The 15,294-nt window shown below is 40.6% G+C and overlaps 1 non-coding gene across 1 annotated transcript; it reads right to left on the reverse strand.

Moving 5' to 3' along the window:
• Window positions 1–2,967: 2,967 nt before the first annotated feature.
• Trnav-aac lies at window positions 2,968–3,040 on the reverse strand. The gene has a single exon. It is a non-coding gene; the product is annotated as a tRNA-Val (tRNA).
• Window positions 3,041–15,294: the final 12,254 nt, after the last annotated feature.

The following is a 15,294-nucleotide window of genomic DNA, read 5'->3' on the forward strand; positions in this document are numbered from 1 at the left end:
TTATCTCTTCCGGTGAAGAAACCATTTGTTAGTGAGTATAAATAAATTATATACATAATGGAGAAGCTTTATCAGAATCGTCGTATGTAATGGAATTCACACACACACACACACACACACACACACACACACACACACACAACCACGCGCGCGCGTTTCGAAACTACATTGTGGGAGAAAAGCACTTTAACGTATTAAAAATAGAAACTTTAGTATACTAGCCAGACTGTATACAAACCTTCTGTAGACTTTGAGAGACGTTTTGAACACTGGATTTCACGTCTCAATGTTTATGGGGGCAGGGAGAGGCAGTGGCAGCTATGAAAAGCGTTCTTAAAGGTGGAATCTGGTGGTGTCTGTAAGGAGTTTTGCAAGTGGTCCTGGGTTCTTCTTCCCTGTTTTACAGTCTTATGTTCTTCTCACAATTGTACAATATACTCTGATTTGTCTGTATGTCTTTTGGAACGACGGCTTGAGTCGTCGTCGGAAATAACCATGTAATTCTGTCTTCCCAGCGTGGCTTTTTGATTTAGATCAGGGATTGTGAGCATCGCGAGTGCCATGCACAGACAATTGCGTTGAATATTGCTCAGCTAGTTCCATTTCTGGCGGGTTGACAGAGTTCCCTGTCCAGGAGTTTCTCATTAGTTGGTACCGTCTGATCCATTATTTTGTACCATGTCTCCCTCACTGTATGGCACAATGAGTTCATTTATATTTTTCCGGATGTGCTCTCCCTTTTTTAGTTTGGAAATTTCTCGGTTTCAATTTATTTATTTGTTGATTAGTTTCTTATCGCAGAGTACGACACAGAGCTGTTTTTTCACGGACATCAACTGCAATGGTCAACGAGTACCTATTTTTGCGCGTAAAATTGTCTGATGTGATGCACTTAACGCCACGTATCCGACATTTATTGTGGCTTGCTCGCGGTCTGGACGGAACTGCTCGATAGATACCGCCGTGAAACTGTTCAGGCCGTTTGCTGGCTTTATGAAGAACTAGCACTGCGTAAATTGTTTTCAGGTCAACTAGACCCAGACCACTTTCCTTAACTGATAGCACGCAGGTCACCTTGCTTCACCCTCAACACTTTGCGCGCGGCTCACGTAATATTACGGCTCTTCTGGGAAATGCGAATGTGCAGTGGATGTAATATTACGTCACGCCAAATATGATGATTTACCACGGTGCCAACTGTACATCTACATCTACATGGATACTCTGCAAATCACATTTAAGTGCCTAGCATAGGGCTCATTGAACCACCTTCATTCTTCCCGCGCGATACGAGATGGGAATAATAGAGAATTGTGAACACCTATATCTTTCCGTACGAGCTGTGATTTCCCTTATTTTATCTTGGTGATCGTTCCTACCTATGTAAGTCGGTGTCAACAAAATATTTTCGCATTCGAAGGAGAAAGTTGGTGACTGAAATTTTGTGAGAAGATCCCGTCGCAATTAAAAACATCTTTGTTTTAATGATGTCCACCTCGAATCCTGTATCGTTCCAGTGACACACCCCACTTGTTTCGTGATAATACAAAACGTGCTGCCCATCTTTGAACTTTCTTGATTACTCCGTCAGTCCTATTGGTAAGGATCCCAAACTGCGCAACAGTATTCTAAAAGTGGACGGACAAGCGTAGTGTAGTCAGTCTCCTTAGTAGGTCTGTTACATTTTCTAAGTGTCTTGCCAATAAAACGCAGTCTTTGGTTAGCCTTCCCCACAAAATTTTCTATGTGTTCCTTCCAATTTAAGTTGTTCGTAGTTGTAATACCTAGTATTTAGTTGAATTATACGGATTTTGGATTAGACTGATCTATCGTGTAACCGAAGTTTAACGCGTTCCTTTTAGCACTCATGTGGATGACCTCACATTTTTCGTTATTTAAGGTCATCTGCCACTTTTCGCACCATTTCGATATTTCTTCTAAATCGTTTTGCAGTTTGTTTTGACCTTCTGATGACTTTATTAGTCGATAAACGACAGCTTCATCTACAAACAACCGAAGACGGGTGCTCAGATTGTCTCCCAAATCGTTTATATAGATAAGGAACAGCAAAGGGCCTACAACACTACCTTGGGGAACACCCGAATTTGGGTTTTCACCAGGTGGTAGTAGCTGTATCAATGGAAACATTCGTCGTTTTTGGATCTTTGTTATCGTCTCTTGTTTCACGGGCATTAGCTGACGTTCAAGTTCCCTCTGTTTCAAGCGTTTTGTGTGCTTTAGTGTTGATTTTGCGTTCAAAATTTGCAGGTGATTAAAGTCCTTGACGAATCTGCAGATGACGAGAACGAAATTTTGACGATGACTGAGATTACACTTTGGTCCTGTTATTTTTTGCAGATTGTGTTATTATAAAGGATTTTCATGAAGGTAAATCAGGAAATCACTCTGAGCATATGTTTCCGGTGAGGGTAATGTTGAACTATGTACGTTTCCAAATTTCAGTTTGTTTCACAGTGTATTCCACCGTGAACACTAAATCTTGCTTTGTTCTTGTGTTCTGTGTGTTTCTTCAGGTTTAAATGAAAAAGATTTAATTGAAACATCAAGATCACTTGTTTGTACCGGTGTAGGTATTTGAATGCCAGAATTCCGTTTCAATTTTTTCTGCGATAATTACTATGAAAGTGAAGTTTCAGATTTAACACAATCAATACCGAAGCATGCACATTTATTGTAGAAAGTCCAATAAAACTAAAAAGTATTGAAATTCCAAAGAACCGCATATTTTAGCCAGTCCACAGGTAATGGAAGCTATGTACGAGACCTGGTCCGTAAGTATTTAAGGGTTTCGCCGCCGCAGCAATCAATACAGTGGTCCTCTGACTGCATGTGCGATCTCCGACGGTTCACTGAATACTTGTGCCACATTCAAAGCTTCTTACATAACTGTCTCATTAACTGCGACCTCTGCTCGGAAAATAGTTAGAAAACTAGGGAAGAAAATAATGTTTCCGCCCGGGATCGAACCGGGGACCTTCCGCGTGTTAGGCGGATGTGATAACCACTACACCACGGAAACCTGCTGTCGAAATGAATGCTGAAAGTATGCTGATGAAACGCCGCTGGACGTTGACCCAGTCTGCAGCGAGTGAGACCCAGCCAGCTGCGACTGGACGCAAGCGGCGAAACCTGTCTTACGGATTGCAAAGCATACAACATTTCAACAGTCCGATGGGCTATGTTTTGTTCAGATTTGGTTATGATAAGTAAGATTCAGTGTTACTATTTGTGCCCCATATTTTTAAAGGATATTGTTAATTTTTATCAGTGTGCCTGCGAGCTACAGAAATTCTGTTAATACAGTATCTACAGTGACGGCTGTTGTGTGAGAGCAGTAAGCACCATAACTTTTGACACCTTGCGGATTTATTGGTTATTTTTCTTTGAATGCTGTTAAACGTAATGTAGATGCGGTAATCTGAAATACACGGCAGTAAATCTACCGTGCTGTACCATATCGCTCCTCTAGATTCGGTGAAACTTGGCATCTGGGTCGCGAGCACCGCAGTTGTGTACGTTTTAAATAGCTTTTGCGCATGCGTACCTGGCATGACGTAATTGCCTTAGGGGCCAAATACATGCTGCTTTGATAAACAGTGTGCACGGTTCGCGGCGTGCACAGGTTATCATTCTCCCACTAGACGGTAGCACATTCCTCAGATATGCCAATTCACTCACTACATAGCAAAATTAGATCGGACATCAGTATATCTTACAGCTATGCGATAGAAAAATCTATTTTGTGGTATTCTAAGTAAGGTATAGTACACTAGGTTTTGGATTTTATCGTGCAGTAACCCATTTGAGGCGCTAAGAACATGAAGCACATCATCGTCGATTGTGAGACTATAGCATTTATTCATGCTTCTGACATCTGTTGATCCTATGGTGGGTCAGGGTTATCTGTACTGTAGGCCCACATTGTATGTGTTTATGAACATTCAAGAGAAGTTGTCTCATTGGTTTCTCTGACATTCACTTAAATGTGGGCTCGAAGACGGTGTGCTTTTGGTTCTGAGCGCCTCATTTGTATTCTAGTTAAGTGACCCTGTCGGTAGATAGTACTACTTGAATTTAATCATTTCCGCAAACGGCGGTTCATATTTGGAGTTGGTTGTCTACTGTACATGATTCGGTTTTCCTGTGCATTGTCAACCTAAACTATGTTGAATCTGATTTAAGTGTTTGCAGAAAAGAAAATTACCAGGAAAAGTTTGCTGCATAGGAATTAGGGCCACCAAGGGCAGATCCATTGTCTGAGTAAGTGACAAAATCAAATAAGCGTGACTACAAGCTAACAGTTAACAGAAAAGTGTATAATAAGCGTAAGTTGTGTGAGTGCAATATAAGAATGTCTGCTTTTTGCCTGGAAATTAATTCTTTAAGTAATACATTTGTTAGGGATCTTGTACATTTGCCTGACAAAATAAAAACCACGAAAACTCCATCTTACACAAAAATGCGAAACGGAAACTTTATTTGGTTCTTGCCATAAACTGTACATAATTATGTACAAATCAACAAAATTCCACATGATATGCACATAATGATTATTATTATTATTATTATTATTATTATTGACAGTGGCTGAAGTTCTATAAATATGTTGTTGAGTATAACTGTTATACAATAGATGCTGTTAATTTTACACTCTCCTACTGATCTGAATTTAAAAATTTGTGAACACCCAGAATTTATATTTACGAACCACCACTGAGCGTCTATACTGTATATAACACTGCCACTGTTACCACATACGTATTCTAATCGCCATCAAGTTGTGCGATTCTTGCTAGTATTCTGGAAAGTCAGTCAAAAAGTTAAAGCTACGATCTTCATGCAAAATTAGCTTCATGTTTCTCTGAAGATCTGTGTTTAGTACGTCTCAAGTTTGGAAAGGAAAATTCTGCAATCTGAACTGGGAAGAGTCTTTTACCCATAGATATTGGCATAAACTGATACAAGGGCCGTCACTAGAGACTTTTCCGTACACGATGTTTCATTTGTTGCAAGCGCTGATGAAGTATAGCTTGCTATTATCTGAATTTTCTGAGGAGTCTGTACGGCCTCCGTTAACACCCGAAAGCCGTTTATCACAGGATATCCGCAGTAATAAAACTGCTGAAGAGACGGTATGTTGTCTCTTTCTGCTGCTACATCCGCGCGATAAGCACCATAAACCAGTTTTATGGGTACACTTTTTTGCAAATGAAAAAAGCTAATCACCCTAACTCTCAGCGCCTGAACCGTCCTTTCGGCTCGGTAGTGTCATTTCCAATGCTCAGTGGGGGATCTGTGATACTGATAGCAAGCCAGCTCGATACACATGAAAATAAAGAGTTATTATGAATGAAACTTGTTCACAACAATTCATCAGTTTTCACTGACTGCAAATAAAAAATATTTAAATGAACTTGTTGCAATAATTAATATTGTTGTACATGACTTATATAAGGAGGAATCTGTTATGTTCGATCGTGGATTTTGCTGCATGCGCATTTTTTACTGTGTGTAATGGCATAATACCACTCTCGCATATCCACAAGGATATGGATGAACACACTTCCGGACAGACGGCTGAATCCAATGCGTCGGAAATCACAGCTGACAGTGCCATATATCATCACTTAACACTTCCGAGCTGAGATGCCGTGGTCCAAACGTAGAATTCTCCCCTGACGTTTCGCCTTCGACTCCGGAAGGCATCCTTCGAAGACAATCGGCGAACTGCAGCGAGAGCGCGAGTGAGCGCCGTATATATAAGACATCCAGAGGGCGCCGTTGTCAATCACGTGACGTCGGTTGTGCTATGACCTCTGATATTGCCAACTTTCTCAATTGAAATTAATCGATTGTCACGCTGTTGCTCTATTGTTGACATCCATATCATATCCAGCTTAATGCCTTAATCTTTTCTATTAAATTTATTGCAGTGTTTGGCAATCTCAATGACCTCTCTATACATTCGAGCATAATAATGCGACGTCTTTGCTATGACGGTCGTCTCACTAAACTTTATTTCACGATCACCTTCCTGAAACACATGTTCCGCTACAGCCGATTTATCAATATGACCAAGGCGGCAGTTCCTTTTATGTTCACCCAGACGAGTGTTGACGCTTCTTTTTGTTGTGCCTATGTAGACCTTTCCACAACTGCATGGCATTTTATAGACGACTGGTGTAGCTAGAGGATGTCGTTTATCTTTTGCGGGTCTTAAACGTTCTTTTATTTTCGGCCGGCCGCGGTGGTCTCGCGGTTAAGGCGCTCAGTCCGGAACCGCGCGACTGCTACGGTCGCAGGTTCGAATCCTGCCTCGGGCATGGATGTGTGTGATGTCCTTACGTTAGTTAGGTTTAAGTAGTTCTAAGTTCTAGGGGACTGATGACCAAAGAAGTTAAGTCCCATAGTGCTCAGAGCCATTTGAACCATTTTTTTTTATTTTCGTGGTGGGTCTGAAGACAGTTTCCACATCGTACTTGCTTAAAATTTTTCCAATGCGGTCAATGACCTTACTGATGAATGGTAAGAACGCTTTCCCCTTGGGTTGGTGTCGGTCCTCGTACGTCCTGGTTGTCAGTCTAGGGCGTAGTGCACGATCTCTCTCTCTCTCTGTTGGAATACCCATTCTTCTTGAAGGTCGCTCTAAGGTGTTCATTCTCATCATCTAAGTGAGCGGGTTCACATATTTTGTGCGCCCTGTCTATTAGTGTTTTAATCACCCCTCTTTTATGTCTTGGATGCTGGTTAGAATCTTTCTGCAGATAACGATCAGTGTGTGTGTGTCTTTCCTGAAAACCTTATGACCCAATGATCCGTCCTCTCGTTTACGGTCACATGTAAGAAGTTCAGGCGACCATCGATTTCCTTTTCCGTAGTGAATTGAATTCTTGGAGTAATACTATTCAGATGTAACAGGAAGGCATCTAGTTCCTCTTCCCCATGGGTCCATATAACAAATGTATCGTCTACATAACGATACCATCTGGCTGGTCTTTTTCTTGCTGTTTGCAGCACCCATTGTTCAAAGTTCTCCATGAACAACTTAACCACAGCTGGACTAAGAGGACTTCCCATAGCCGTCAATCTGTTCATAAAAAACATTATTATATTGAAAATAAGTTGTTGTAAGGCAATGTATGAATAATGCCAAAATATCACTAGGAACAATGTCTAATATACATGTGATCGCTTCATTCACCGGGATCATGGTAAACAACGACACCACATCAAAACTGACCAGGATATCATTAGGGCCCACACTAATTTCCTTATTAATATCGATGAAGTGATATGAATTTTTAACATGACTGTCAGTTCCACCAACATGGGGTTTCGGCAGCGAGGCAAGGTGTCCAGCTAATTCATGGGTGGGAGACCCTATTGCGCTAACTAGAGGTCTCAAATGTACTAGCGGTTTATGGACCTTGGTTAACCCATAGAGTCTGGGCGAGTTGTGTTGTTGTTGTGGTCTTCAGTCCTGAGACTGGTTTGATGCAGCTCTCCATGCTACTCTATCCTGTGCAAGCTTTTTCATCTCCCAGTACCTACTGCAACCTACATCCTTCTGAATCTGCTTAGTGTATTCATCTCTTGGTCTCCCTCTACGATTTTTACCCTCCACGCTGCCCTCCAATACTAAATTGGTGATCCCTTGATGCCTCAGAACATGTCCTACCAACCGATCCCTTCTTTTGGTCAAGTTGTGCCACAAACTTCTCTCCTCCCCAATCCTATTCAATACCTCCTCATTAGTTATGTGATCTACCCATCTAATCTTCAGCATTCTTCTGTAGCACCACATTTCGAAAGCTTCTATTCTCTTCTTGTCCAAACTATTTATCGTCCATGTTTCACTTCCATACATGGCTACACTCCATACGAATACTTTCAGAAATGACTTCCTGACACTTAAATCAATACTGGATGTTAACAAATTTCTCTTCTTCAGAAACGCTTTCCTTGCCATTGCCAGCCTACATTTTATATCCTCTCTACTTCGACCATCATCAGTTATTTTGCTCCCCAAATGGCAAAACTCCTTTACTTCTTTAAGTGCCTCATTTCCTAATCTAATTCCCTCAGCATCACCCGACTTAATTCTACTACATTCCATTATCCTTGTTTTGCTTTTGTTGATGTTCATCTTATATCCTCCTTTCAAGACACTGTCCATTCCATTCAACTGCTCTTCCAAGTCCTTTGCTGTCTCTGACAGAATTACAATGTCATCGGCGAACCTCAAAGTTTTTATTTCTTCTCCATGAATATTAATACCTACCCCGAATTTTTCTTTTGTTTCCTTTACTGCTTGCTCAATATACAGATTGAACAACATCGGGGAGAGGCTACAACCCTGTCTTACTCCCTTCCCAACCACTGCTTCCCTTTCATGTCCCTCGACTCTTATAACTGCCATCTGGTTTCTGTACAAATTGTAAATAGCCTTTCGCTCCCTGTATTTTACCCCTGCCACCTTTAGAATTTGAAAGAGAGTATTCCAGTCAACATTGTCAAAAGCTTTCTCTAAGTCTACAAATGCTAGAAACGTAGGTTTGCCTTTCCTTAATCTTTCTTCTAAGATAAGTCTTAAGGTCAGTATTGCCTCACGTGTTCCAGTGTTTCTACGGAATCCAAACTGATCTTCCCCGAGGTTGGCTTCTACTAGTTTTTCCATTCGTCTGTAAAGAATTCGTGGGCGAGTAAGCTTCTGATTTAAAGAGTTGCTTCTTGTGGAGTGAAGAGAGGGAAGACGCTTGATTGGTACTTTTTTATAATAGGATCATGTCTTCCCGAAACAAGTTGTTTTTAAATTAAACATATCACACATTTGATAACTGGTGCGTCATAATCTCCGTCCTTAATTTCATTGAACAAAACTGCAAATATAGAGGTTGGAGAAATGAAATAGTAGCTGCAGTAAACACGTTAGTTTTAAAGGAGGATTTACCTTGTAACAGAGAATTCCGCTTTTACTTTGGAAACCTTGCCACAGGCTTCCCTAAGCAACAAGATTTACGTCGTCATCTCCTGTGATGACGAAACACCAGACTGAAAAGAAGACAGCAAGTTGTCTGACAGTTCTGTAAGCATTACGGCTTATCGGATTCGAAGTTAAGCGAGCAAAATTTGTACAAGTAGTAACTTACTAGTTTGTTAATGTCAAAATAAAAGCATATGTTTGTGTAATATTGCATCTGTTATTCTTTTATGCAGATATTGTGTAATATTGCATCTGTTATTCTGCTACGTAGATGGCCTGCTTGCTTTGCGATAACCCCAGTTATTTTGCAGTATTTCCTATGCAGCAGATCACACAGAATACGAATCGCTTAGGCAAAGCATCATCTCTTGGTGGAAGTACAGAGAAGTTTGCGCAACACAGAAACGCTACCACCTCTGCTGTACGAGTAAATTTTATGTATCATTAGGACAGATCTTAAGGGGTCCTAGCTCACCGACGTAAAACTGGCGAAATATTTTACCTCTCTGCTGTAGCAACACGTGGGAGAGACTCAGAAAATTTCAGTGAGAAGCTGAAGAAAGTAAAACTCGCTCGGAATGACATCCTGGTCGTCTTTGATTTTTACCGAAGTTCCACTCAGTGACACACTGCAGCATTACAGTTCAGATCTTTCATGCACGTGTTAACACGAGTTACTTTACGTGGAATGGCGATTCTAAGAACAATTGTAAGGCATCAGTGTGGGTGATCCACTTAGTGCAGTAGTTGTCAGTTTCTTCATGGAGCATTTCGAAAGACAGGCGCTGGACCTGACACATTGTAAACCTAGTTTTACAGTTGTACAGTTACATCGACGGCACCTTCATCGAGTGGATTCATGGTGAGGAACAGCTCGGTGACTTCTAAAGGCTTGTGAGCAATCTTCATGCCAACATAAAAATTTCTATAGACATAGGAAAGGACTGACAGCTGTTCTTTCTAGATGTGTTGATTCCAAAGAATGGTGAGAACCTCAGCCACAGCGTGTATCGAAAATCAGCACACATTGGTGGGTACTCCACCATTTGTATAAGAAGTGTCACGAAACTTCTCGACGAAGTGACACATCAGAAGAAGAAAATGCGGGTACTGCCTTGTTCCACACATCCCTGGGATGACGGACACAATCGACCATATATTGCGAAAACATAGCATAAAGAGTATTTACAAACCAACAAAGAAGATCAAAGAGAGTCTCTTATCGGCAAAGGACAAGTGGGGCCTGCTCGCAATATCGGGAATATACTGCGTATCGCGTACATGTGGGAAAGTCTATGCTGGAATGACCACTATCGACGACTATAAGCGGCATTGCAAGTTGTGACAGGTGGAGAAATCGGTCGTGGCGAAGCATGCGCTGTGCGAGACCGACCACACAGTAAAATTCGCCGACACAAAGGTTCTCGCGATAAAGAGATACCACGCTCGCTTATTCAGAGAATCCATAGAAATTCGTAAACATGACAATAATTGTAATAAGAAAGAAGAGAACCTCAAGGTAAACGGGCTATGGATTCCAGTGCTGCAGTAAACGATCGTTGCAGATAACAACGGGCGAACCACGTCGCTAATGACCAGGCTAAAGTCCTCAGACGATGGCGAGCTAGACACTTGCAGGGTGTAAGAAAACAATGTATGCAGAATTTTAGAGGGTTTGGAGGAAATGGAAAAAACACCTTTCCACATGACGAGAATGTCACAGGTGCTCGGTTTCCTTGATAGGGATCCTTGAAAAGTTTGACGCTAAACTTTTTTTAGGCCAATGTTCACGTTGCTGTTCGCAGTGTTCATGTCCTTAGATAAACAACTGAATTATTATTGTTTATGTTATGTTGTGTTTACATGAAAGTCTGTAATTGATATTGTGACATATTCTTGATGGCTGATTACACTCTATCGAGATAGCTAACATGCATAGATATGAAGCATTTGGTGAACGAGAGCCGAAACCAGAAGAACTGGTTTGCCGTTTCGCTGAAGCTGTAGCAGTTACTCGTGAAATACGTGGTTGTTTTGAACGTCTTAGACAATTCTGAACACGACTAGCGTCAAAACTTTCACGTGCGTCTATCGGGGTAACGGTGCACTTCTGACATTTTCGGCCTATAAAAAAGATTTGTTTTAATCTCCCGTAAACACTGTAGCACAATGTTGTACCCTATAAAGGGTATTGAGAAACAGTCTGAAAAACTTTAAGGGTGTTGCACGATAGGTTGTTCTCAGAAGTAATTGTTAAGAAAAAAAATTCGGTACGTTGCGCCGTTGCGGAGTTAATTAGCATCGAAGTTAGCCAGTCAGGCCGTCGCTTAGACGAATTCAAGCGACCGGCCAGATACAGTAAGTGTCAGTTGTTCTCATAGCGTGGATGATGGCGCACGAGACTGCTCAGCCTGTGGCTCGGTTTCGATCCTTACTATCGTCCCATGTCCAATACTTGTATCACTCTCTTGTTCGGTTTTAGGAAACCAAACGCAGTACACGTTTTCCGACACCAAAAAAATGGTTCAAATGGCTCTGAGCACTATGGGACTCAACATCTGAGGTCATCAGTCCCCTAGAACTTAGAACTACTTAAGCCTGACTAATCTAAGGACATCGCACACATCCATGCCCGAGGCAGGATTCGAACCTGCGACCGTAGCTGTCGCGTGGTTCCGGACAGCAGCTCCTAGAACCGCGAGGCCACCGCGGTCGGCATTCCGACACCATCTCACTAAATATCTTTACCATTATTGGACAAGCATTTCTTAAGACTGTTTACTATTTATGAACATGCATTCAGTGCAGCATAAGTTTTTAAAGAAACGTGCATTTTACTTTCTAACCTGTCACAGAGCAACTTATTTCCATATATTGTGCCACTGATGAAAATTTCAAGTTCTCACACTTGGCTGTCTCTCTTGAGGTGTTCATTCTTTGTAACGAGTAGACTACCTGATATTACGAGTGTGTTATCAGTGATTGGAGTGGACTCCACAACACTTGACACCTGTCATTACGAGTCAGTTTCATAATTACGTTTTCATACATTTTCGTTCTTAAAGTCTGGTCTTGTCTAGTTATAATAAAAGCGTCAGCCTCCACTTTCGTTTTTCCACTTTCAAGTAACAGGTTCCCTGTTGACGCTGAAGTTTTTCAGACTACTCAGGAACGGATCATACAGGATTTTCTAATGTTCCATTGTACAACTAAGTCAGCACCTTCCCCTGTTGTTTACTGTACAGTCTCCTTGAGAACGTCTTACAAGGGGAGCTCGTCATAGCTCAAACTCAGATACAGTCGAAACTTGGCAGGGCGATAAAAGTATGAAAATAAAGGGACACTTGCACATCATTATACCAAAAATTAACTATAGAAGAAAACTATAACATCCAACAATAAGTAGCCCAAGGAAAGAAAGTACTAAATGGATACACATCACTGTGCAATAAAACCCTCTTTATCACAATTGAAGAACTATACAAATAAGTCACACCAAAACTGCTCATGAGAGAAAAAAATATTCTCTCTCTCCTTCCCTCCCTTCCTCTGCCCCAGTCCTGAACACACACATACACACACGCGCATACTCACACAAACCAAACACCACAAACGTCAAATCGCCGAATACACTTCAAACTTGCGCTCCTCACCCAGCGAAACACACTACGAAACAAATGAATACTGCACAAGTACGACAACACGTAATAGCGGCAAAAACTCTGCTCATGTTTTGAAAAATCGGAGAAAGTGCACTGTCAAGCGACCATAGGTCACGATATCAGCCTATTCACCTCGCCAACAACTTAGGAGAAAACACTACAACGTCGAAGCCGTAAGTTACACATAAAAAACGTGATATGTACTCGTTTCCTTTTGTAAATGCATAATAAACAGAAAAATAAAAATTAGTATGTAAACTAATGCATACATCTACCCTTTTGCGAATTAAGCTATAACCAGAACTTTAAACATAATGTTATAAACAACACACATTCCATCAGGTCGTTAATACACATCTCAACTGTGAACTATGAACAAATGATGTGTAATATTTACAGCAATTATTCATTCAAAAATGTAAATATTATGCACCAAAAGTTTCGCTAAAAGTTAATATGTAACAACAATGTTACAGGAAGAAAATAAAAAATAACCCACTGAACATAGCACAAAAAATGCTGAAACATGTGTGGGTAAAACAAAACTGAAAAGGTGTCTTGCATAAGGCGGAATTCCTCGTCCTGTTTTCATAGCAAGCACGGAAATAAGAACAACAACTCCACACAAGATGATTAAAGGGACACCTAGTTTGGCTTAGGTGCCAACACGCAAGAGATTCCGAAAAAGTGACGGTTATCAGTCTCCTCGCGCGACATAAAACCAAGAGCCTTGGTAGCGAAGTAGGCAAAGGCACAGTTTCGAAGTTTTGCGATCCGTATTCAAATCGAATCTTACGTGTTTTACCATGTTTTCACTAGGTCGCTTTCCTTTGTTGCAATTGATTTTACACTAATTTCCTGATGATCTAGAGACGTGAAACTTTCAGCATAGCTCATGACTGGATGACAATGCAATATTTTCTTTTGCCTGGTGGTGTGCGGCGGAGGGTACTTCGTTTACCACTATCATTGCCCAATGAGCTAGAGACTTGAAACTCTCAACATACATGTGAACTCGATGACAACGAAATATTAACCCGTTTTCAGGTCTGGTATGTAGCGAACAGTACTTTGTATACCATTTCCCACTTTTCCTGTTCCACTTGTGAATGTTCCGTGGTAAGAGCGGTAGCTGGTAGATGCCGGTGTGAGTTCAATTCTGTCTAATTTTTACCTTCGAGACCTTTGCGTGAGATAATCGTAGGAGGAAGCACTGTATTGGTTGAGACATGTGAATTGAAACTAAAATAATCTTGAAATTTACATTATGTCTCTGTTGCAATCTCATCAAAGTGTTTGACAAATAGATTGAGCAGACACAAGACTAAAAATCAGAAAATAATTATTTAAGACAAAACTGTTAAATATATTACATTTTTAAAACGGACTAAAAAGTATGAAATAATTTCTCCTAGCCCCATAAAGATTCCTAACCTTATACGGATAATCCTGAAAATTTGTGCTTACGAATTTGCAATAGCTATGAAAATACTCGTAGAAATTAAAACGAAAAACGTGGAGCGCACTCAATACGTAACTGATGCATGAATAGTTCATCTCATTATTATCTGTTGCATGAGACCCATGTTTTTCGTTTCAATTTCTACAAGTATTTTCATAGCTTTTAAAAATTCACAAGCACAAATTTGCAAACTATCTGTACGGGTTTAGGACTGTGTATGGAGCTTATTAAAAATAGATTTTATCATCACAACTGATGCGGATTAACACCTTCCAGAAAACTACTACCAACAGTCTTTATTTGTCTCCAAGAGGTTATTGATAAACTTGGCCTTGGAAACCATCAAGGTGTGAATCAATTAATGGAATGACGTCAGAACGTACACGCAACAGCCACAAAATCTGGAAAGCTCACAAAATAAACCTACTATCAGTTTCTGGACAAAGTTTGGCGACCTTCCGTAAAAATGTAGCCGTTTCTGTACATTATTGACTCATGGGAGGAGCAAAACGATCACTCCTTATACAAGGGGTTGTTTGTCAATGAAACAGGAAAACCAACATGTTCATTAAAAGTAATTCCGGAAACGTTTCTCTAAAAACACTTCGGCCAACACTTTTATTGATAGGCGAAGAAATTACATTCGCCGATTACAGACGTGCCCTTCTCTCATCGCACAGCAAAAGGAAATTACAAGTAGAAGCGATGCATTTTAAATACACAACTTGATGTACAACCAACTGCAGGCTCCAGCTTTCGCGAAAGCGCTTCGATATGCGTGGTTTACCGTGAAATTATCGCTAGATTGCGAGGCTTATTTTCCTAATGATATTCACACAAAACATGTGACTGTGGTGTATGCGCCTTCTCACGTTGCTCGCGGTTCTCGGAAATTTTATGCTTTGAATGTTTTTATGAATGCACTGGTTCTCTTGAAGCATAAAAGTAAAACAAAAAATTCGAATACTATAATTTTTATGTTTTTAATTTTCAGTTATTGTTAATTACACAAGATTTTTATGGTATAATCCATGTTTAAAAGTATTTAAAATGCTTATTTCTTCAGAAACCAGATGGCAGTTATAAGAGTCGAGAGGCATGAAAGGGAAGCAGTGGTTGGGAAGGGAGTGAGACAGGATTGTAGCCTCTCCCCGATGTTATTCAAT

This window comes from Schistocerca americana, chromosome 2 (genome assembly GCF_021461395.2).
Source record: "Schistocerca americana isolate TAMUIC-IGC-003095 chromosome 2, iqSchAmer2.1, whole genome shotgun sequence".
NCBI classification, from domain to species: domain Eukaryota; kingdom Metazoa; phylum Arthropoda; class Insecta; order Orthoptera; family Acrididae; genus Schistocerca; species Schistocerca americana.